Source organism: Ambystoma mexicanum, chromosome 5q (assembly GCF_040938575.1).
Source record: "Ambystoma mexicanum isolate Mex_15411 chromosome 5q, UKY_AmexF1_1, whole genome shotgun sequence".
Classification (NCBI taxonomy): Eukaryota; Metazoa; Chordata; class Amphibia; order Caudata; family Ambystomatidae; genus Ambystoma; species Ambystoma mexicanum.
In genome coordinates this window covers 1,262,803,086-1,262,828,424 of record NC_090933.1, presented here as the reverse complement: position 1 = coordinate 1,262,828,424, position 25,339 = coordinate 1,262,803,086, and the positions used below count along the sequence as shown (strand labels likewise).

At 46.0% G+C, this 25,339-nt stretch overlaps 1 long non-coding RNA gene across 1 annotated transcript in view; it reads right to left on the bottom strand.

The window, feature by feature from the left end:
• Nucleotides 1–17,424: 17,424 nt before the first annotated feature.
• Nucleotides 17,425–25,339, bottom strand: part of LOC138498702 (uncharacterized) — a 42,572-nt gene continuing 34,657 nt past the window's right edge. The window contains exons 2-3 of the long non-coding RNA XR_011278846.1: nt 22,259–22,395; nt 17,425–17,584 (exon numbers count right to left, since the gene is read on the bottom strand). This is a non-coding gene — a long non-coding RNA (uncharacterized lncRNA). The remainder of the gene's footprint in view (nt 17,585–22,258; nt 22,396–25,339) is intronic.

Sequence of the window (25,339 nt, the reverse complement as noted above, 5' to 3'; positions counted from 1 at the left end):
TGAAGTCCTAGGTCACGGGTCTGCAACTTGTGGCTCTCCAGATGTTTTGGATGGATTCCCATGACCCCTCACCATTACCTAGGCTGGCTAGGTCGGATGGGCGATGTAGTCAAAACCATATACAGAAGCAGAGGTTGCAGATCCCTGTCTAGGTTTATAATCTGAAAAGCAAAACTACAAGCCCCAGAATGCAAAGACAAAAGGGGTATTTGAAATATAGGGGTTCTGATCATGCCACTTGGATGAGGATACACGCTGACCACTTCTGGTGGCTGATCTACTGTAGGTAGGGATGATTAGGGTTTAACCCCCCCTTTCCCTGACACGAACACTTTCTCACAGACAGTTCATCGTGAGTAACAACAGACTAACACAAGAGCTGTATACCTGAAATGTCCGAACACCCTGGTCAGGCAAGGTCAGACAATTACTAATCATTACACACACCTGACTGCCATCACACTTCCCTACACAGATAAAAGGCGGAGCACGAAAGCACACTCTGAGCGAGGAAAAGCACACAAGGAAGCAGCAGTTCCAAGATGGCGATTTAACACAAGGAGAAAGGTGGCGAGACCGGAGAGGGTTGCAAGGAGGGAAGTGCCCTTGACCTTTAGAAACTGTTACTTTCACAAGCCTTGGAAATTGAGAAGCTTAAGACGGGGAACTGATGCTGATCTATCCTACACTGTGCATCAAAGGTATCCAGGGTGCTCCCGTGTTGATAACCCAGGCCGGCAGGAGCGATTGCCGCCATGGTGCTGTCCTTGACTCCTGCAAGAAAGCCACGCCAGTAAAAGCAGCAGAGCCAGTGAATCAGAGAAACTGATACGAAATCAACTTGTGTTTGAAGCAAGGTTGCAAGCGGCAACATTGTATGAAGAAACCCACAAAGGCCAGTGTTTGAAGCGGATGTGAAGGACTGAATATACTTTGAAAAGCCAAATAAGATACCGGGTACAGAGTGGTCTGGCGCCACGTGGTTGCTCATTCGAAGGTCTCTGTAAGGTATCCAACTGAATGACAACTGCATTGTAAAAAAGGAACTTTGCATCGAAGTGGTCCTGCGACGGGTTGAGCTAAATGATATGTCAGGATAATTGAACAGTTGGCTTCCCTTCCCCACGTGCTCAACACGGGACAAGGCGGAACGCTCGAGCTTCGCACACTCTGGCTTCTATGCCACGAGGATATAGTTCAAAGCTTCAAAGCATAGCTATCAGAGCATTCTGCCAAAGTCTCTTTCCAAATAACAGTCTCTTATCGCAGAGGGCCGGACGTAACAAACAAGCACCAAAGTTGTTTTCTTATCGGGATTTCCACATACACAAGTTCTCGGGTCCACTGTTCACCATGGGTCTCCCTCATTCAGGCTCAGACCTCCTTTTAAAACAATATTCACAATTGGTCTTCCTCAATCAGGCTCGGACCACAGATCTTCCTCGTTCGGGCTCGGACCTCTTTATCACAATGTTCATAATTGGTCTCCCTCGATCGGGCTCGGACAACTTAAGCACAATGTTCACAATTGGTCTCCCTCGTTCGAGCTCAGACCCCTTAAGTACAATTTTCACAATTGGTCTCCCTCGTTCAGGTTCGGACACCTTAAGCACAATGTTCACAATTGGTCTCCCTCGTTCGGGCTCGGACCATGTAATCTCACGTTCTAAGCTTTCCGCTTTGTATAGAAAATGGAAGACTTTCGATTGTGCGATGGATTTTGCTTAAACGGTCGCAGGACCACTTCGATTCACTTCTTTTCTCATTCTTATCTTTTACTTTCGCCTCTGACATTTCTTGGCTGGATACCTCACAGACACCTTCGATTGAGCACACTTGTGGTGCCGGACCACTCTGTCACTGGTATTGTATCTTTTTTTGTTAAAGTTCAAACATCCATCAGCAATTAAGCTTTCCTTGCGTCTTTCATCACACACGTTACCAATCTTCGTTCTTTCGCTCTTTATACAAGGTTGCCGCTAGCAACCTTAACTTCAACATAGACCGTTCTTGCATCGATCTCCCCAACTCACTGGCTGTGTTGATCTCTCTGGAGCTGCTTTGATCCTGGAGCCAAGGACAGTACCACGGCAGCTGCTGCTCCTCCCCGGCTCGGTCAGTCATGCAGGAGGGCCCCGGGTATCTCAGATAGGATTCTTCAGTCTGGTTTCCTGGCTTTACTCTTTTTAAGCTGAAGAGTTCTGGAAAGTAACAGTTTCTCCCCGGAAAGTTCAAGGGTATCTCCCTCCTTGCGCACCCTTCTTGTTTGCCGTCTTTCTTCCCTCGTGCAGCTGCTGTTTGGAAAATACTGTTCTTTCGTGTGCTTTGCCTAGCCATGGGTGTACTCTCATGCTCTACCTTTTATCTGTGTGGGGAAGCTTAATGGAAGTCATGTGTGAGTGGTTGCCAGTGATTGCCTGACCTTACCTGACCATAGTAGTGAGACATGTCAGGTACAATGCTTGGGTGTGAGTCTGTTTTCTCCCAGAACGGGCTGTCCGTGTGAAAGTGTTTGTGAAGGGAAACGGTGGAGGGTAAAGTTCCCACATATCCTACCGGGTAAAATGGGGTAATTGTAATGGGTTATATATAACACGCTTAATAACCCAGAGGTTTCTAAGCACGGACCGGGGAATCGAACCTGTGTTCTCCGCATCGTCTTGCTTCCAAGACGAGCGCGTCGCACCTGAGCTATCTTCCTGATACAAGTGTAAAGGTGTTACAGGGAGGCGGATACCACGTCTCGCCATTAGGTGTCCCACTCCCCAAACACCCCTTACCCAGGCGATCCTCCCGCACTAGTCCATCCCCAGGAACTGAATCCAAAAGCGATGGCCGCGTCCTGGCCACCTGGGTGACAGATCCCTGAGGACTAGCAGGTGAGACACCTTCTGGTTTCTCACAGTGCTACCCATGAACGTGAAGAAAGGAAGACCCAAGCAGCCAGGAGAAAAGGTTGACAGAGTAGAGGGTGAACATAGTAGGAAAGAGGGTGGTGGTCAGAGGAGCTAAGTAGATACTCAAAAAGGTGAAGATGAAAGGTGTAAAGAATATTAAAGCTGAGAATAGAAATGGAACGAATGGTGATCAGTGGAGTGAAGCACCCAAAGGGGTGAAGATGGTGGGAGAGAGAAGTGTCTTCGAGATTAGTCACAGGACAGAGAAGATTGGAGGAGGTTGGTAATAGTGAAGAGAAGGTTGAAGTAATCAAGAATTTCAGTTAAAGGTGGAGAACCTTGCAAACATTGGCAAAGTTGGTTTAGAGAGAAGGTTGGAGACAAGAGGGAGACAGAGGCAGAAGCAGAAAATAATTAGGAGCAAGAACACCAAGAAGTAGTTGGGGAAAGAATAGAGGGGTTAGAAATATCCAGATGGGACTGAGAAGAACAGGGAAAGTCAAGAGACAGTACAAAGAGGTGGAGCAACCACCAGGTAGTCAGACCAGGAAGGTTCTGGTTGGCCGTAGGCAAGTATCAGAGGCAGAACGTGATCAGGCTCAGGTTCAGAGGTGAAGGAGGGGGACTGAGATGAAAACTGAGGAGGAAGGGCTAGGAAGGTCCAGGAGAATCAGCCCAGCTCATATTGAGACAAGACTACCTTCCACCATGAGGGCCTGGGGACCAGCTTCCCCAGGAAGCAGATATTCAGAGGAGCTGGATGGTTTTCTGGAGCAGGAACTCCAGCTCTACCCCATCCCTCCTCGAGGATGGTGTACAAAATCAGTAGGCCTTAGACAATCCTATGCAATGACCTTATAAAGGGTAAAGGAAAAACTAAAACTCAATACATCCAGGACACCTGCAAAAGGGGTTGGAACCCCTCAAAAACTGCACTGTAGAACCAGAGTTGAACCCAGTCCTGAACTTATCAAGAATTTCTGTTTGAATGCTTTACTTCTGAGGGACACTTTCTTTTAGTTAAATTCCTGAGGTACTACCCAGATCCAGGAGAACAACTCCATCCTGTTTTGTTTGTGAGGACGCGTTTTGGTTGTTTTGACCAACCTTTGTACATGAACCCCCTTGGTCATTTGATCGCCATCAATCCAAAATAATAATCTTTCTAAAAAAAATATGACAATGAACCAACCGTATAATGCATTCAATTAGTATCTAGCCCACTGTTTGCCTCAAATAAATTAGGCAAAACGAGGGACCATCGTCATAAAATGCAACAAAGAGAACCAATAGTTAGGTTGAAATGAAAACAAGGAGAATGTCCAGAAGTTGAATTAGATATCTCCAACGGCAGAAATGTCCACCCGAAAATGATAGGCCAAAATAAACTAGAATGGGCAAGTCCCTACTTCATGGACAAAATGTAGTACAAATCACGTGCAAAAAGAATTCACTGCTCTGTGGCAATCCCTATGTGGACAGATTTGGGCAAGATTTTCATCTGAATACCTCTCATTTGTTGATGATTTTAAGTGTGGTGCCTGATCTGAAAGGGAATTAATAGCATTCTTCTCTGCATTAGAAATGACTGAAATGACTTTCAGATCAATGTTCTACAGAAGCCTGGTAATGGAAAATGTGCATAAACTGTGTAATGAAACATGTTGGAAGGGAAGAAATACTGTGTCAATTTCCTTCCTAAAATAAACATGCGTCTTAAACACAGATGTATTTTTAATTCATTGGATTGGTTTACTTTTGAGCTCCATCCAGTTGGACGTTGAATCCAATCCAAGAGACGTTACACCTCAGCCTGTCTCCTGCGGTTTTCTCAGTTTCCCCTTCTGCTGCTTGAGGGATCCGAGAGACATCTCCTACGCTCTCCCTGACCCCAGTTCTTAGTTGAAACAAGACCGTGGTCGGTGCCCTTGACCTCAATTCCCAGACGCAATGTCATTTCTTGGTTTCTTTAATCTTTACTAAATTGACGTCAGGTCTTCGGAATGACTTATAGGTAGATTGGATTATACTAAACTGGTAGGTTGTTGGCTCTTGAACTGAACCACATTCCCCCAACAAGCAATTTGATTGACTTCTCACGTCCCTTAGATTACAGTACACTTTTCTCAAACTGTTATGGTCGAGGTTGTTGCTGGTTATACCGAATGCTTAAATCACCAGGCATTTTTTATATGCAGCAGCTCTAGCTTTGGTTAATCAACGCCAACTTGTAAGTCAAATTATTACGATACTCGTCCAGTCTTTAGGACAATTGCTACTAGGCCTTTGGACCACCTTTCCAAAAATACAACCCTTTACTCTTTCAGTCCTTTTTAGACTTCATTGGATATTTGGAGGCGGACCAGCATGCAACACATTACTTTTGAACTCTCCATTCTTCTTAGACCATTGTAGCATCTGACATGATGACTTTCCTCCATCAATTCTTAATACTCTTTCTAGACACTTTGACCATATGTGCCAGCATGCAACATAGAGGACTCCTCAAGTCCTCTGGGTCAGGCACCTAGTTCTCCTTCTCTCACCTGGAGCGAAACTCTGAGTTCTGCTACTTACCTCCTCAAATGCTTTCAGGCCTTTGGGTTTCTCAGGCTTCTTCTTGTTTAACCTTCTCATAGTGGCCCTTCTGTCCTCCTCCCAGTCTATAGTTAACACTCATGATGTCTGAGGTGCGTTCTTTCATACCTTCCTGGCTATCACTGTTTAGACTCTTCTTGCACTGATTAAACTCTTCTTGGCAGCTGTCACACCAGTGCACACAAGCTTGTCGGCTTCCTTGCTACCCACGCCTCTCGTGGCTTCCACTAATTCTCTCTTGTGACTGTTCTGCCTGCCGTTGCATCCTGCTTTTCGACTCTGGCAATGTTTCCGTGCCAGACGTTCTCCCTCCTTGCAGGAAGTCAACACATTGTGGTTTGCTGTGGCCCAGCTCATGCATCGTTTTACCTCTGGACTGAAAGCCAACATCTCAAAGGCAGTTCTTGTGGAGCTCACCTTACACAATGTTCCTCCTAGTCCATGCAAACTCCTAGCCCTCAGGCATTTCTGGCACCGCTCACATGGTGTGCCTCAACTCTGCCATGAGTTGGCAGTCCTCTGGCAGCTCGGGTCTCTACTCTTTTGAATTCCCTGTGACTCCAGTCATCGGGCCATCATAAGGGGGAAAAGGACTTTTCTAAGCCACTCTCTCAGGTGCAGTACTTTCCCACAATACATACTGTGAACCCCAAATGGGGTAATGATAATGATGTGTTATTTATATAGCGCCTTTATCAAAAGCTCTTTACAGAGCACACATTTTACATACAATATCACCCAACCGAAATTGGTACTCATTTATCGACCTCGGAAGGATGAAAGGCTGAGTTGGCCTTGCTGGGATTCGAACCTGCGACCTGCAGATCAAATCGCAGCAGCGAGTGCTCAACCCGCTGAGCTATCTTACCGGCTTACAAAGAAAACCAAAGCCAAGCTGGAAGAAGGAATGAGAATGTAAGACTTAACATCTGACAGTGATGTGTCCGTGATTGAGTTTGCGTAAAAGATTTCTCAAACCAACAAAAGACTAACACTGATTGTTGCGGAGTGCAATCTACATATGGGGATGGGCACTATGACTCAATCAGATGTAAACATTTTTTGAGGCAGATTAACTGAATAAGGAAAAAAGAAAGTTAGCAATACATATAGGCTAATTTACCACTGAAAGTGGCGTGATTATTAACACCTCCTAAGCAACAGACATTTTCCAGCATTAAACAAATATAGATATTAATAGTTTTGATTGATATATGGTTTGTCACCTGCAACAAGTAAAAGGGTCCAATGACCTTAGTCTGTAGGGCCTTTTCCCAAGAACCAAGGACAGGGAACTGAGTAATGAAAACTCACTGTTCATGGTTTTGGTACTGTTGGTTACCCGAAGAAAATGGCATACATGTACACCTTCTTCCTGGCTCTGGAAATATTATCTGCACCCTAGATCATATGTTAGGTGGTCTCCTAAAAACTATATAGTCAGGGACAGGGCCCCACATGATTTTTGAAAGAGTAAAATGTGTACTGTAATGTGACTGATTACAAAATTGAAAGAAAGTGAAAACACGGAGCCCTCTCTCTCAACACACAACTCCTGCAGCTGCGGAGGGCCAGGTCTGTTGAAATAGCAAGGTCCATGGTTTGTTTATTCTACATATGTGCAGTCGGGACAGTCAGCACAGTAAAGAGTTATCCGTGTGAGGGACCAGGACTCTCCAAGCCAGGGTCAAATAGATGCCTGGAGGCATTAACACAAACACCCCCGAAGCACAGATCATCCTTGACCCCATGCCCTATCCTGTACTTCATGCAAGCTGTGGTGGGATTAGAATTTGCTGACAAGACCCCAGCCGGGTTAGACAAAGGATAGGGGGCAGGGTGAAGTGATGATGGGATGACTTTATAAACTGATGGATTCTAGAGGTGGTGTTGTGCATTTGGGTGTTTTATGTGACATGCTGCTGTGTATTGTGCAGCCCGTTCTGCCATTGTATCAGTTACCTGAGGGAATGTGCGTTTTCTGGTCATCTTTTAGATGGGGGAGGTTTGTATCTTCCTCTCAGTCTCTTCTCCCAGTTTCTATGGATGTGAAGCAATGAAGGAGACGGTGTGATTCGCCTTTGATAGGTTTGAGGTTGCACTGGTTAGGGATCCGGTCTTCTTCAGGTGTATCTGCATCCTCCAGTTTCAATCTAGTCTGTGGTCATTCACCTTGCATCCGGTCATTATTTGTCCATGTTTGAAGTTTGATTTTCTAAAAGTGTGTATCCTCTCTCAAGTAGTCTCTAACATTGCATATCATTCTGGGCATGTGAGAGGACTTCAGGGAGTTCTTTAGGCCGAGGGTCTAGGAGTTTGTTTTCTGGGTGTTTGTCTGTTTTGTCGGTTGTTTGCTTCATTATTTGCTTTCAAGTGGTACAATCTAACATGGCTCTTCTTGAGATATGTCCAGAACTCCATAGATTGATCTGTTATGCCCAGTAACAGGGGACCCACCCCCCTTTCTCACACATTGTGTTGTTGAATGTGTCGATGAACTTTAAGTATCTATTTGTATAATAACAGGTCCATGGATGCTTTTGTCGTCCGGTTCCACTTGACAGGGTGTTGGTTGAGAGTTGGTCTCCAGACTTTACTTCCGTAAAGGAGAGTTGGCTTAATGATTTAATAAAATGTTATCCAGACGCATTCAGTCTAATAAGGTGAGATTTGATGGCATATTATGCCCATAGACCTTTCTCATCTATTGCTTTTGTGGCTTGTGGGAACTATGCTGGGACACTAAATGATGCCTGGGTATGTATACGCCATTGTATGTTCTAGGGTTTCCCAAATGAAGTAGAAATGATGGTTCCTGTATGTGGCTTTTGTTGGGGGGAGGGTCATTACTGAGGCAGTTTATCTGCATCTCCTTGTTGTATACCTGGTGTGCAAGTTTCCAATGTGATCGGTGGAACATCCATGAACAGATAACCAAAATGGGCTCAGGCAGCATCCCGGTTTAACTCCCTTTCCTTATTTTCATGATGTTTATTTTAACACTGCATTTGGCCTGGGAGTACAACATTGCCTGGCTTGTCATTAGTCTTAACTCCAATGCCAATTTCAATGAGTTCTAGTGATGGCGCTGCATGACATAGAGTCAAATGCTTTTTGGAAGCCTACGAAACAAGCACACCCTTCTCCCTTGGGGCGTCTGTGGATGTTTTTGGCTAGTGTTTGTAGGTTGTTTATAGGGCCTGTTCTGTGATTGGTGAGAAATCCTATCTGGCTCATGTGTAGAAGCATTGCCTCAATGCTTTCATTGCAGGTGCTACAGAAGAGCTTCCCTATTGCGCCCCTGCCCCCCACACAGAGGTCTTGACAGTTACCTGTGTCTAGGTGGCGACTACTTTTATGCAATATGGAGATCATACCATTGGTCCATCCTGCAAGGAAGTGGCAATTGATTAGGATAGGACTGAATTGTGTAGTCAGGACCTCTCATTATGCTGTGCTCCGCTTAGCATGTCATGTAATGTAGCATGTACTCTGCTGAATGTTCCGCATCACAGTTTTGTGGCTAGTCTTTGGCCTCCTTTGGTGTTATTTCGGTCTCTAGTGACATCTGTTGCTTGTCCAGGGCTACTTGTTCTGGGTTCAGTTACTCCCCTGGAATGTCTCTAAATAGTTCCCAGAAGGGTTCCTCCCTCCCCATCCAGAAAGAGCACAGCTGTGCAGGAAACCCCACCCACCATCTACCAGCCCAAGAGCGGAGTAAGGCTGAATAGTGGTGAAAAGCTGTGAATGGCTAGTCTGTAGAACCAACCACATGCAGCTGTGTGTGGGAGAAAGATGAAGAGGGTGTGGCTGAGGGAAGGGCTATGAGGGAGGGGCAAGAGAGAGGGGGGCATTAGAGGGGGAGGGGCAAGAGGGAGGGGCAAGAGTGAGGGAGGGGCAAAAGAGAGGGCAGGGCAAGAGAGAGGGCGTGGCAAGAGAGAGAGGCAAGAGAGGGAGAGGCAAGAGGGAGGGAGGAGCAAGAGAGCGGGGGCAGGAGAGAGAGAGGTGCAAGAGAGAGAGAGAGAGAGAGAGAGAGATAGAAGGGGCTGGAGAGAGGGAAGGGGGCACGATCTTGTGAATTATTGTGTCTGTGCAGTTTGTGCATGTGTGAGGGGAGATGGTAGACTGGACATGGCTTTGCAAATAGTGTGATGTTGTAAGCCAGCGTGCATTTCAAAGGATTCTGCACATTCACTTCAAGCCAGGTTGGACTGGGGCTCGGTCTGCTGCCTCAGGAAAGATGTTAATTGCCAGCTGCTGCAGGCAAGGTATGCAACAGTCTTAATTGGACCACCAACGTCATAAAAAATGGCAATAAATCTGCCACAACCATGAATTTTTCACTGCTCATGGTCCCACGCATGTCGACACAAATGACACTAACGTAACCAAAATTTGAACCAGACTTCAAGAACACATGATGCAACACCCGGAAGTGCCACAGCATCGCCAGGTAGAAACAATGAACTGCAAGAGGGAAAACTAGAAATCAGGCATTTCCCTAATACACACCCAGTCTCTGGAACAAGTTACCAAAGAAGATCACACATACCCCACCATACTTCACTTAAGGGGTTACATTTCCTACTCTACAAAGGACGTGCCGCCAATCGTTCCCCTGTGAACCTTTCAACCTCCACTGATCCCTCTCCAATCCGACCTCTTCTGCTACCCCCGCAGCTTTACTTGTAATACCCTGGGTACACGGTCTATGTACAGCACTCGTTACTTGCCGGCTAGGCTTGATCTTTATAAATCAGCTACATACTTACAAGGGAGGGGGTTGGAGGAACATCGCCGCAAGACGGTGGAATGGTAATGAAACTCGGGCAGTGGTATTCAAACATTTTTATGCTATCCTCCAAACATAACTCCTTTCAGTTGGAGATCTTATAAGGTTGAAGCGATTGGTATATACCAGGTTATCTTGCACTGAACGCCTGGAAAAAAGACTGTGATGGTTGAAACATGTGTCAGGTGTGTGTTTTGATTAAATTTGTATTACATCCGCACAGTGTGATGGTGCATGATTTCAATTTAGATTTCTCAAGTGTCTACCCACTTGGCGCGATCACCCGCAGCGGATCAGTACTATTGTATTCATATGTACATGTGCTTGACAAGCGCAGGAGGTTCAATGTCTAAGTGCCCTAGTGTTTTCTTACCTCACTCTGATTATCATTTGTACGATCAAACAAGATTCAGAACTACACAACAACAAACTGGTGGGCCTAAATGGGGCGGACGGCCTTCATTGGAAATGTTCTGCAAAAAAATTATGAAGTCTGTCACCTTGCGTTCCACTGCCATTGTGAAAGGATGTGCAAGAAAATCATTTTGGCAATCTCATAGCAATGCAGAGGGATCCCGCGCCCCTAAAGGTCTGTGTATGGCCAACAAGCTCAAATTCCCAGCGGTTCTCTACAAGAGTCCAAAGGCAATCAAGGGCGTACAGACCTAAAGGAAAAGTCTTCTAATCATTAGATCAATGATTGCAGGTTTTGGAATAAATAATATATAAAGTTTGCTAAACTTTGGAAAAAAAGATTTGTAAATTAATGGAAAATTGGAAATGTAAAACTTGAAAATATGGAAAATCTGGTTTATGTGAACTTTCCACTTACCGCACGCCCGAATTAAGGGTACGTGATGGAGTAGGCAAAAAGAAAAGTCGTAAAATAATAAAAATGAACACAAAATGTGGGCGATTTTCTCTGATTCCTGCTGTAACATTTCCTATTGGTAAAGTTTTCCCTAAATTAATATATGGTCTTGAAATCATGCCATACTGGATATTGGAGAAGTTGTATTACTTAGAGGACCTAATTTGGAGGAAAATGCTTCTCCTACCGAACTGTGTACTGTGATGGGTCAGGAATAAAAGCCAGAAACAAAGATGTCATGTTTTGGTTATAGACTTTTATTAAAAATAAAAGGGGTTGGGAAAATGCCTCTCTGGCCCTATTCTAAAGAGGAATTTCCCTACCTAAAAACAAAACTAAGGATCTGTCGTTGTCAGGATGTCATAAATAAAAAAGCCATCCTTGTGTCCAAAACATTCTATCCTGATCCTCACACTAAAACAAAATAACAAAGTGACAAGAGACATGTCTTTAACCTGGTACTTGCAAAAAGGTGTTCTCAAATGAAAGTAGAACGGATTCAACATACATTTTCTCTATAGTGGAAAAGACCTTGATTCCAGAGAGTGATTCCTTTCCCCTGAATTCTTCATAGGTGTCACAAAATGTCTGTAGGACCACCAGTTCTTTAGGCCTCCCTTGGTCCTCAAAATTTTGTTAAACAAACACAGTCCAGTCTTGTAAGTTCTCCTGCAACAGAAAGTTCCTTCTTTTAACACAAACACTGTTTCTACTTGGTACTCCTTGTAAGATTGCAATTTGCCACCTGGTGTACTCCCCTGCCAGGACTTCTAGCATATTCCCAAATGCCTGGTGTACTCTCCTGCCAATATTTCTCTTTGCACTTTCAAATGCCTGGTGTACTCTCCTGCCAGGAATTCTTGCACACATTTAACAGCTTCACAAAGTTCACGAGGTGAGGGTTTATCCTTCTCGCCCCTTGACCTCTCTCAGGCTTTGTTTCCCCAAGTTCCTTTCGATTTTCTTTCCGTAATCTCACAATGTTCAAAAACCTTCAGTGCGGTTGCTGAAATGCCCGGGGTCCCCACTCTGCTCTGGCAGCCTCACCGGCTTACTGTAGCTTAGCGTTTCCAGGCTTTCTTGCGCTTAAGCGGCAATTCTTTGCTGCCGATTTTCCACTCTGCATGGCTCAGGCGACTCTCCAGGCTCTCTCGGGGCTTCTCTCCAGCTCCCAGTAAGGACGCTGCTGCTTCTCTTGGCTGCTGGACACCCAGGGACCCTCTTGTGGTTCCTGGCGTCTCCACGGCCTGCCTCGCTTGCAGCACATTTCTCTCCTTCTTCTCTGTCAGCAAGCCCTTTCACTTCGCCACACTGGTTTGCACCTCCAGCTTCTGCAGGCCGACTCGTGCCACCAGCTTCTGTGCACTGGCTCGTGCCTCTAGCCTATGCCTGCTTTCCCTGGAGAAATTATGCATTCTCCTGAGCTCCGTCTCTCAGCGCAGTGACCGTTTTTAAAGGTCCCGCGCACAGGTGTTACCCTCCAGTGACTAGCATGTTCATCATGCTTGTTATTCAACATCAGTTCCTTTATCTTCCTCCTCTCAGTACTTGAGGGTTTGTGGGAGTTGAAGTCCATTGATGGATTCTGAAGCATGATTCTTGAAAGGTCTTTCTTAATAAGTTCACAGGGAAGATCAGTTATACCTGAACGAGAACTAACATGGCAATAAGCCATTAGGGTATTGGGCAAGAGGGAATTTGCCCTCATGGGAAAGTGGGGAATACCGCCAATGAAGCCATGACATCTCCCCGATGGCTACTTCCTCCCATGTGATCCTCCCTCATAAAGCTGCCCCCAGGGTCAGGATCAGGCAGCGGCTGCTGTCCTCTGGCCACATGGCATGAGGTTACCGCCAGGGAATCCGTGATGACTCCATTCGATTCATCACAGTACCCTTAGTGGCTATACATCACAAGCTAGGATTGCAGTCCTTAAAAAGTAGGAATACATGGAAACAACTGTTGCTTTACAAATATATCTTATATCCTTTGCCCAATGGCTTATACATATATTTGCAATGTATAGCAAATAAAACTTCTGGCAATATGATCCTTGCCTTTGTTAATAAATGTAGGCAAATGATTGTCAACTTAGACCTTATAAATGAGATTTTGTTGGACAATCCTCAAAAGGCTAAACTAACCCTGACCAGGAAAGATTGGATTATAAACTGCTCGGCCCTTACAAAAATATTCTCTCTATGCTCATTTGGGACACAGGCAAAAGAGGGCCAGGACAGTGGAAACGCATTCGTTGAAATTCCCTAATGCTTCCTATCGCCATCTTTTTGAGAATTTATTGCCAACTAAAGAAAAATCATGTGCATTTGAAACCATTTGCCTAAAGATTTAGCCTTTTGTCGATTTTATAACAACTTTTAAAGCATTTGATCATATATTGCCTGACTTTAATACAATTACGTATATGGCATTTTACGAGCTTTGTTTATAGATTGTCATTTGTGGAGTCAGAACTATTGTATTTTGGGGGCAAACGAGTATCATTGGCACTTGCTGTTCTCAGATTTATAGAAAAAGTAGATCTATTTAAAAGTCTAATCTCTGGGTATAATTGATACTTTGCCTCGTGATCTGGGACCACACCGATAGGGACACAGGAGGGTAATATGTGATAAGTGCTTTGGTTGCCATTCAGGGGGTCCTGGGGTAATTATGGTTTTAGTAGGCAGGAAATCATTTCTATCCAGAGTTTTCACAGAGTAAGAACTTTAAAAACGTAGTTAGGATCTAATAAATGTGGGCTGCCTACTCCAGCTTGAATCCCATTTTAATATCATAATGGAAGAGATGATTTGTAGTTTTAGATTTTTACTGTTTGAATGATAACTATGTTTAATGAAACGTATCTGACTTTAAAGAAATATGAATTATAATTATGAATTTACTTTCTTTTTTGTACCTGGATTTTGATTGTATGAAAATGGTGTGTTTATAGCTTGTAAAAGGTTTATTTGTAATCAAATACAATCAAAAAAGTTTAAAGAGTAAATTAATAGATCTAAGCCTGGCTTTAAGGATCTAGTGGAAAAGTATCTAGGAGTAACGAATCTTAATTCATGCATTGGAGGTTTTACTATTGGTTTGTAGGTTACCTCCATATTAAGGAAAGACAAGCAACTGCTGTGATTGAGTGACATGGACCTGAAGCCGAGTCACTGTCAGTTTGGGGAATGTGAGTATTATGGGGTACCGGAAAAATACCTGACTCAAGGAGGGATAGCGGAGCCTTCCCACCATAAGGGATCTCTTTCCCTTCTCAAGCTCTAAAGGAATATAGTCCCCTCCACATTCTCAAAAAGGACGAAGATGCCCTTCACCCTGGTAACCAGTGTAGCCCTTGTCAGGATTTCCAAAGGGGGGCCAGCTCTTTGGTACTTGGTCCTACCGTTGGCTTTCCCCAGTTGGCCCATTTGCACTGTAGCCTTAGGACTGTTCTCAGGTCTCTTTCAAGCTCCTTCATACTGGCTCCTTTTTCCTGCACAGTGCAACACCCTCTCCCCTCTCGTTCATCTACCCTTATATAACACAGGCCTTCTTTACAAATAGCCTTTCTATTGCTTCTTCCGATTGGTCTGCCACTGTACTCTGATGTATGAGGCTCTCACTTTGGCTAAATCTATGTATGGTCTCCTTTGCTCCATTGGCGGTGGACCTGGGACTCAAAGTGGTTAGAAGGCTGGGCAGCTCTCTTCGTGTCAAGTGGAAACTCATCAATTTCATACGTTGCTCTGCCTCAAGGTGTAGACCCAGCCCCCAGAGACCTGTCCGCTTCCGCAGTGGCTCCCTCCATCTTGCTCAGGCTCCCTCAATGTCTGCCTTGTGGCACCCTTTTCTTATAGGCATGTGGGAATCCCAGTTCACGAGCAGGGCCCTGGGCTTGCAGTATGAAGCTTCAGGTTGTTTGGAACAGTGACTGCTGGTTTCCGCTCATCCATGGGAAGCCATTTTGGCATACAAGATCTGGCCTACTTTAGTTTCGAATCCGTGTTTGCATAAGGTTGAGATCATCGTAGGCAACGTTATAGTCTGTTTCTGCATACTGATCGGTTTTAACACTAATGAATCCTTGGGTCGCTAGTAGCACAAGCATTGCCCAAGCCCACATCTTTGTGGCAGATGTTACTACCTTTGTCGATGTGCATGCAAGACCCAGGAGCCGGGTATTGGCCATATAGCACTGGTGTCATTATCTACTGTGTCGGGACATGGCCCTGGAGATGGAGGGGAATCTGGAGGGTCCCACCCTGTAGCATCTCCAGGGGGCTCACAGTTTTTGAAAAATTGCCCTGGTAGGCGAGGCTGCCTGAGCAGCAGAGTCCCCTCCTGGTCTGGGGACATAGTTAGAGGACTTGATCACAGCAAGGGAAGTAAGAAAGTGGCTGGGCGAGGTGGCTGAGGCCGAAAACGGGGTGAACCCCCTTGCCCCACCATGCTAGGGGGCATAGGTCTACGTAAGGAGGCCTGACATTCTGGCTGAGTTGGAAGAGCGAGAGACGGGTGAATGCAGGTCTGGCTGAATAGCATAGGTATGCATGGCAATTAATTGGTTTAACAGTAACATCTGGCATTTAAAGCACTACATTGTGGCATGACTATTGCAGCAGGCACCATATACAAGTAGCATCTGGGGAGAAGACGCCAGCCATCCAGTATGTATGGAATGCAAGCTTAATCTCATGGCATAGCCAGTGTTACATCCTGAGGCTGGCACCATACTCTCAGACTCTGGCATATCTCTGTGCCCCAGTATCCTTCACTTCCTGCCACCTTGCACAATGGTGCGTCCCTGCTCTTACCTTCCTGGATTCTCCTCGTTCCCCCATCCACACCCTCACACTTAGACTTACCTGCTAGTCGGCCTCCAGCTCCCGGTTTCCCAGCGGATCCCCCTCTGGTGTCATACAAATAGAAGACAGGCTCAGTTTGGAGCCGGTCTACCATTTGTAGGACCAGTGCTCAGTGACCCAGATGTGCCCCATAGGTCCATTATTTTAATACAAAAACGATTTACACCTTAGGGCATAGCCCCAGGGTGCTAATAGAAATAATACCCATGGTGGCAGGCTGGATTAGCCGGCAGGGGCAATGGGCCCGCATTAATGTCCTCGCTCAGGCCTATAGCTTGGGTGCCAGGCCATTACTGGGCAACCCAGCTGGCCACAGGAGGTATTTGTATTTAAATCAACTGTAGTATTAGGAGATGGTGACAAGACATGGGTAGGATCGTGAGTTACTTGGAAACAGTGTTCATTAATGGATCCTTGTGAGGAGACACTGACATTAAGCTCCATTTAAACGAAAACATTGAGGTCAGAACAAATCTAGCCGCCCCATGCTCCATGGGTAGGTGCTGGATTGCGTTTGGCGGAAATAGATGAAGTTCAAATTGAAAGGTCTTGGTAAGGAAGGGGGCATTTTGATAGTATAGATATATGAATGACATGAGGGTAGATCTGAATCTAATCAGAATCTATCAGAATAAGTCTGGTAACGCTTCAGAAAAGGATGAGTTATTGACAAGTATGAGAGAGTAAGAAGAGACGGGATACCAAAAACAATGGAGGTACCACGGTGGGGAGGCGATCGCCAAGGAGAGTCCTGCTGTTACTGGAAACACCTGGATGACACGGCCAGGAGATGCGCACCAATGAGCGTAGTATTTACTGTAGGATTTGGTAGCCGATGTAATCTAATTAGTGTAAGCAATAGATGTACGCAGGCCGCAGAGGTGAGCTAAGGGGGAGTGGTGTGATCAGATGACGATCAGTGTGGCAATGACCGGATGCAATTGGAGGTATCGAGAACGATACGTGCCGTAATGACATTGGGCAAGATGGGGCAGCAGAGAGGAGCCAATCACGCAAAATAGATTGGATGAATAGGGAAGCAGGGGTGAGCTGAATGTCATTGCATAGGAATGACTCGGGAGTGTCAACCAGGTGATCCCATTAATACGCTGGACACCTGGAAAGATTCTTTGGCGATCTACAGTCCTACATTTTTCTTTATACGCATCACCAGGATATATCTCAACTATATGACAACTTCCTCTGCATAAATCTTCAGGTATCTCCAATATTATTGTCCGCAAATGGCTGAAAATGATGCACTTAACCACTCTCTGCTTTCCCTGCCATTCGCTGACTTGGATTTGCAAAAGGAAGAGGTTTCGATGTTTTCATGAGGAAATCAGGTCTATTAACCGAAAGGGTAAAACCTTCTCAACTTACAGCGGCAAACTGTTTGTAGGAGGGGTCTCCAGGCTGTGGTGGGTTCATAATGACGTCAAGCACAGCCTGGGCAGGTGCCGTTGGGCAAAGGCGCACAGACACCAGCTTGGTAAGTTGCTGCTTCACCGCAGGATCCATATCGATGACCTCCATGTAGCCCCCGCGGAACCCGCACCTGGAAGATCAGGGAAAAGAGGCAAGAACCATTCACAAAAGGCATCAAATTATTTGTAGAATTATAGAAAGATATTTCAAGTTTTACAGTTCTTGTCAAATACACGTTTAATCTAGATATTTGGTCAAGTCAAAGTGACAGTAGGCAGTCAGAATTTTGATGGGCATCAAAGCTGCGACACTCGGAAGAGGAATTTTGTACAAAGCACAAAAAAACTACCTGGCATATCACACACCTATCCAGCACTCCCTCGCAGTCGTATCTAGCGCTCCCTCACAGTCGCTCTCCTTAGATCCTTCCCTCAGTCTGTGCTTTAGTGCGGGGCTCTCGATGAGCTCCCTCGACCCCCATCTCTAAAGGTGTCCTCGGATGCGAGGGAAGAAGGCTGAGCGGGGAAGGGTGGTTGTACCTGTCTGGAGAGCCTCATTGTGTTTTACCAATCATTTGTGGCGTGGGATGAGAGGTAGGAGCCTCTCTGACTTTTGGAAAGTGCAGCCATGTAGGCCTACAATAGTGTAACACAGTGCCGGGGTCAGACATTGTATCTTCTCTAGTTTGTAATGTCATGACCTTGGCAGGGATCGCATATCTTGGGATGTCAACAGTTGTCCCCTGATTTTGAAAAACTGTTTGACCAACTGCAATTCATCGCATTGTGCATAATTTAGTGTGTTCTACTGCACACCCATGTGCCCTGCTATTCAGGGAGATGTGCAGGCAGGGAGCCAGTCTGAGCAGTAACCCAAGGTGGCAATTCTTATCAGGGTCCCATGTGGGGGAGGGGTGGTGTCTGCAGACCCACTCCACCCCTACCTGATCTTCCACCAACACCTCGCCTGCTCCCATTTGCTAACAGCACCTCAGCCACTGTGGACAGCCTGGCAACCGGAGGGAACAAACTACCCTGAAAGGGGGCGTGTTATCTTCATCAATAAAAGTAGCGAGAGCTGCAAGAACATGATTCACACCAAGGGCGGCCCCATGCATTGACACTGCAGGGGGGGTCACCATCACAGTAAGAGGCGTGTCTGTATAGAGGGAGGTGAAAGGGTCACGGATAGGCGTGGTTGGAATGGCGGGAAATCTGGACAGATCTGTTTAAATGCACACTCTCACAAAATGAGGGGTCAGCATTGTTACCCAACCCCCAGACAGCAGACAAAATGCAACACTTCATTGGTGCACTGGTTCGAATCTGAGCACCTCCCTTTCCAAGAAGGAATGACAGTTTGAGGGTCATTGGAACAGCCGCATAAACCGCGCCGTAAAAGGTTTACGTAAGGTTTTGGCACTTTTTCATGCACACCGCCGGGTTTTGGTTTTTATAGGCGGGGTGGGTGCATGGAACGGTTAACACTGTACACCCGCCTCTTATACTCTGCCTGCAAAACCACCTGCGTTTGCACATAGCAAGTATTAACGCGTGTGTGGCCATAAACTCACTACAACAGCTTCATAATTGGCTTCATGATTTGGATGAGAGGATAAAATGGCGGCGACATCTGCGTGGCTCCAAATTAAACAAAGTATTTTTAAATTTCATTTCAATTTTGAAATTGGATGATTGGTTTGCTTTTCATGTTAACTGACTTTCAGGGATAAGGAGGAGACCGTTAAACAAATGTGTAACTCCACTGATCTGTGGAACATCTTAACCAGGTGACTGCACCCGGGAAGACCACCTGACATTCAGGAAGCTCCTTAAATCCTGGCAATAAAACATAGCATTGACATGCGCACTTCAAACCCTCAACACAATTTGGTTGTTCTCACTCAGAAAGCAAACGGGCCAGACACCCAACGGCCCAAGACTTTCTTTCGAAAGAAACACGTCAATTCCATCCTTTAAGCCCAGGCCGAGGCTGGTCCAAAGACCGCAGCAGCAGCAAGGAGACCAGTCAGAAACCTCCTTTCTCAGGTGCCCTCACCCTCGGACACAGGATTTGAAGACCTCTCTTTAAGCCCAATATCGCAGTTCCACTCGCCCACTGGCTGGACCCCATCTGGTCAATCTCACTCTCCACCAGGGAGATGCCCATCAAGGCCTCCCCATAAACAGTGGCCTGGGCAGAAAAGCGTGGACACACCTAAATGACCAGCACCACTCCCCTCTATCACCACAGAAATAAAACCAAGGACAGCCATGACTGCCTGGCCTGATGAATATCTCTCTCTCTACTAACCCACTCGGCAGCTGCCACACATCCACCCCACATCTTCAAGACCGCCCCACTCTACCGGGGTACGTGCATTGGTGAGGAGTCAAGAAGGTTGTCCACACATTTGGTTCCCCTCTGGGTACTCCGTCACCCATTGTTTTATCACCAGAAACCACTCTGAAAATTACTGGTACAGAAAAAACTGGTACTTTTGGCCTACACCCATCAAGACTTCAGGATTTGCACCTACATTGCCACCTTCATCTCCTCCCACTAAGCTTGCCCTTCCCTGTACTCCTGCTTCCCTCGCAGAACCACGTGAATGAGGCTGCGATACACGACAACTTTACATTACCGGAATAAGTGTAATGCAAATCGATGGTAGTCGATTTACCCAAATCAGGTATGGATGAAAATCACAGTCGACCCTGCCACGATTAAGAGAGACGGATGAGGGGAGGTAAGTCTTAAACATTTGCCATATAGGGAAGAGCGGGCGAGCATAGGTTGAACATGGCCGTTCTTAGGTCTGTAAGGAACGACCAAGAATGGATGCATTTTCCCGAATCAAAGTGAGGCAGCTATGTGGGTGCTGACCTTTCACTATGGGCCTCATTACGAGTATTGAGGTAGCCATGGTGCTATTAGCGCCATGGCTATCCCCATACCGCATACCGGCTCCGGGTTCCTTGAATGAGGAATTACCGGGTCATTCCAACCTTGGAGGACCCGGTAATTCCTCATTCAAAATACCCATCCCCATTCCCATTTGAACCCCCATAGGCCTCAATTGGAATGGGGAGGGAGCTAATAATGGGCCCGTTATTAGCTCCCTGGTCCTTTAGCGGCTCCCGCTAAGGGACCTCAGAATGCGGCGCTAAGGGGTTAGCGGCACCGGCATCCTTACCGGCGCTGTTAAACCCTTACCGCCGACCTCGTAATGAGGCCCTATGTGTGGCTAAAGCTCTGGCCAAGTGCGAGAACTTCTCACTGAGTGCCAATGGGCATCAATAGATCAAACTGGTGAGATCTCTTCCATAGCTGTGTCTCCGTTTGTTTGTGAATTGAAAGAGGGAAATTACTAGGCTCCACTTGAGGGGCAATGAGTACCAGATTATTATATCACACCCCAAGGAAGATTATTGAAGGTTTGTTTCTCGAGACATCAAACAGTACAATCACTGCTGTGTAACCCTGGTCAGCGCTTGATATGGAGGTCGCTCCAGACAGCACGAGAGATGGAAGAGTAAAGTCTGACGGGACCTAGTGTAAGATGGACCCGATGTCTTGAACGGGGTCAAGCTCATTTGCTTTCATGAAAGTTTGAAACTGGTGGGCTGCACCCACTAACCGGGCCACAGTGGCATCAGGTGCAATTAGAATGATTAAGGTTCCAGTGCTTAGAACATCTGGATGGCTTTGCCCTTGAACCTGACGGAGCAGGGTCACCATGGCCCCAGAGACGTCTATTCAACAGAGCAAGATCTCAAAGGTTCTATGTCATCATAAGAAATAAATTACAGAGGGATGTTTCACCTAAAACAAAAACTGCAAAACAAATAGCAATTGTCCCCCCTTAACTTCCCTGTTTCTCTATGTGTTGAGGCTCACCCCAACCCCCTCCCACCAGTTGTATCCCCTTATCCCACCCTCATCTATGTTTCCACAAAAATAAACTGTGTTTTTTTCCGTTTTTATTTTGTTATGAATTCCCTCTCTGTAATCACTGGATACCGATCTCAACACCAGGGCTCACGATACCCGTGAGGTCACCAGCAGGCTGGGATGGGCTTACCGCTTACTGATCGCCTTTTCTGGTGAGCTGTGCTTCGTAAGTGCGATTAATCACTTCTTCTGTACGGGATATATCAACTGTAGATTCTAACAAACTCATTGATGTGAGAGGTCACAACACGGTTTAACTGGGGCCATCAAAGAAAAATCAGTTTACCATCAACAGGCCATTTTGTTTTTTTTTAATGAAGCAAAGCAAATCCTTTGAGGGATGTCAAGTGAATGAATTTTTCTGTCAAGTTCTATCATGTTATCTGTTTGTAGCGGTGGCCTCCAATGATACGACTGCCGGGAAACCTGTGACCTCACAGGGTAGTACTGGATAGGAAACACAGCTGATTCAAGCGATCATATGTGTAATTTAATGTTTGATAACTTAGTCGTGCCGAGTTGGACCACGCGGTTGGAATATTTTTCTTAGGCAATGCAAGAGGGGTGGGTAGTAAGAGTCTGGCACATGGTAGCAGCTTTTTCTCAAAATACAGACAGATGAGTTGACAAACTGTGCCCAAAGTGAGGTGATACTAGCAGAGGGATGGAGGACTGCACCCCAGGGGGTCAGTATTCCAAAGGACAGCCTTCTTCCCATCCATATGCATGGAGTCTATTCTGAAAAAAGATACAACTGGTTGAAGTGTATCCGAAGGTCACCACAATGCAGGTTTAGCGCCCCGCGTCTGCTCCAGTCGGCAACGTTGGGTTTCTCGGGCCAAGCACTTACTCTCCCATGAAGCCCTTGGAGATGGAGTGGAAGGAAGCCAGTTCCACCACGTCGGAGTACTTGGGTCTCATCTCAAACAGCACCTTCTTGAAGGAGTGGAAGGCGCAGCCCTCGGCATAGACGTTGTCCTGGTACACCTGCGAGACAGAGAACGGGAGTAAATGGCCCAAACCCATTGAAAGCCACAAGAAACCTTGCCTCTGATCAACGCTTCAAGATAACCATAGCCCATCCAGAAACAAGCTTGGCCTGCAATGTGAAGGCATCTAACCAATGATTCAACATTAGGCTGGTACACATGAAGAACTACAAATGAATGAAACAAACATTATTTGGCAATATAAAAAGGAAAATATATTCTCGAGTTGTGTTTTTTATGTTTTATTGGTAAGTTTTGGACTTGGTAATAAAAGGGCCCAGTACCCATGGGTTCGCCCCTAAACCCCCATAGCTAGCATCTTCCTTTTAATGTTGGTTTACTTTCTAAACTGAAGAGAAACCCTTGTACCTTTCAGCACCCATCATACCCTGCAGAGCCCTCCACCTGATGACTTTCAGAGCGTGCTCTACGCCACGCCACTCCTGATCAGAAAGGGTGATCAGATTTTGACTCGTTTTAAGCGCATCCTTTTCTATTTCAGGGAAAAGTATGTGTTTTACTGCTTTGTTTTCAGTATTTATTTTATTGAGTTTTTACGTCATCTGATTATGAATATCCCACATATTTACTTCGCCATATCCTTCTGGAATTCTAATATGTGCAGGCATATTTATCCCGGGACGGAACTCCTCAGCATGGCGTGGACCCCCCATCCGCGCCCCGCGCACTCACTCGAAGGGCCCCTCGTGTTTGCAGTTTGGCAGAATGGATGGCCGGCCTGCTGTGATGCCAGCTGATATTGCACATCATTTTACAGTTACACTAATGCCAAGGTGGTAAAATGTATGTATACTGGCCTGGGGGTGGCCTTGACGAGGTTGAATGGGACTGTGGGTAGGGTGGTCAGAAAGACCCTAAGCATGGGATAGAAAGGTTCATACAGAGGGGTACGCATGCGCACTGCTGCTTCTCTAAAACATCAGTGCCCAAGTGTAAATGGACTTAGTGTAGGGCAGTATTTGATCTTGAAAACACAAGTAATGTCTACGTCAGCGTGCCCATACTTTCAGAAGCCAGGTGCATGAAGACCCCAAACAAAATGTGCATAAAATGAAGCAGACGGTTCTATTGCATGCAGCTTGCAAGAGGTGCAAAACTGCAAACGCCACCTCTTTTAGCAGCTACATAAGGCAGCAGACAGGACACAGGCAACACCTACACCGCAGCCACCGGGCCACTCCCCCTCCCCTTGCCTCCAATTCCACACATTACCTCGTCGGCCATTAGGAAAAGGTTTTCTTCAGCAGCGAATCGGATCACGTCCTCGATGCACTTCCTGCTCTGGACCTTGACCTGGGGGAACAATGGTTACTAGAGCATAGGGCCGACATCCCGCCACAGACGTAGACAAGGAGTTAACAAGACACAGCAGTGAAGCCGCCCAGTCAGAGGTAAAAGGAATTCTGGGGGTTTGCTTTATTATAGTGAAATTCTCAATTGTTTACTTATTGGATACTTCTTCTGCAAAACCTGTATTCGTAAAACCAATAAAATCAAATTTACAAAAAAAAAAAAGGGAGACTTGTCATGGCAACCATGATGGCGAATCATGGCAGAAAAAAATAGGGGTGCAGAACTGGTGGACTCATTTCCAGTGGCGTCGCTAGGAGAGGGAACTGGGGGGGGGCCAGGGCCCGCCCCCCCCTGTGAAACCCTGTGCCCACCTTGTGCCCCCCTACCTAAGACGAGCAGTGACCATGTTCTCCCCCTACTTTTGTCTGTGCCCCCCTACCTTTGTCTTTGGCCCCCTCTGTGCCCCTCCTAAATGTGATTCCTGGCGACGCCACTGTTTATGGATCAGCAGGATCTAGTGCTACCATTGTGAGGGCGACAGGGTGCTAATAGAATTGCCAGGGGCTTCCAGTGTGTTCTTGTCCAGTGCAATACCAAACAGCACTAGATTTAGTGTCATAACATAACTCAGTTTCTTTCGACACATTGGCGAACCTTTCATTACTTAGCACATGGCAGGCATCCAAATTCATGAACTCTTTAATATGTTTCACATGCACTGTTTGTGGCAGCAGTAATTTGTCCTTAGGATGTATCATGATAATGCAATTCCATACTTAATATGTCAGTCAGCGCTACTCCCAGTTATTACTTGGTAATTTATCTCATCACACTAGAGGGCGAGGATCCGGTCCATTCTGCCCCTTTTGTATTTGCACTCGTACTACACATTATCCTGGCAATTCGCTCAATATGGAGGGTAACTAAAGTCTTTTCCTCTATAATTAAATCTGAAAAATATTTATTATGTGTTGCTGTTTCCAATAATTAAAAGATCTAGATGTATTTCACTCAAGACCCACGTTGTATACCAACAAAGTGATGTCATACGTTTTGGGCGTCTTCATTTAATGCCGGTCTCCGAATGCATTTTCTAACATAGGTCCGGATACCGACCTAATGTTTGCATTCTTTAATTTCAGAACTACTTCAACTCGTTAAAGCAGTATGTTGAAGCACATATAGCACACATATTTTCCTTCTATATTTTAAACCGGGTTAATAGTATCCGTATTCATCTAAATTACGGCAAGATCGTGGAGGCACTCCCTGTGCTTACAAACACTGTGATGTCACACGTTCGGGACATATTACGCAGTTGCAAATACTTAAGCGGCAAAACAATATGGCGCCCCCTGCCTTGGAAGTTACAAGTTGAGAGGACGGTGGCGAAGTGTAAAAGGCGACTTAATTTGTTGAAGGCAGTGTCGGGTCAGGAGTGGGGTGGAGGGCAGAGGAGTATGAGGAGGATGTATGTGGGGTTGGTCAGACGTGTGCTGGAGTTTGGAGTTCGGCTGCAGAGCGGTTATAGTCGGGCTCAACTGGGTTTGTTGGATGGTGTCCAGGCAAGGGTGATGAGGATTGTGACTGGGACGGTTCGGTCATCCCCCACAGAGGCTGTGCAAGTG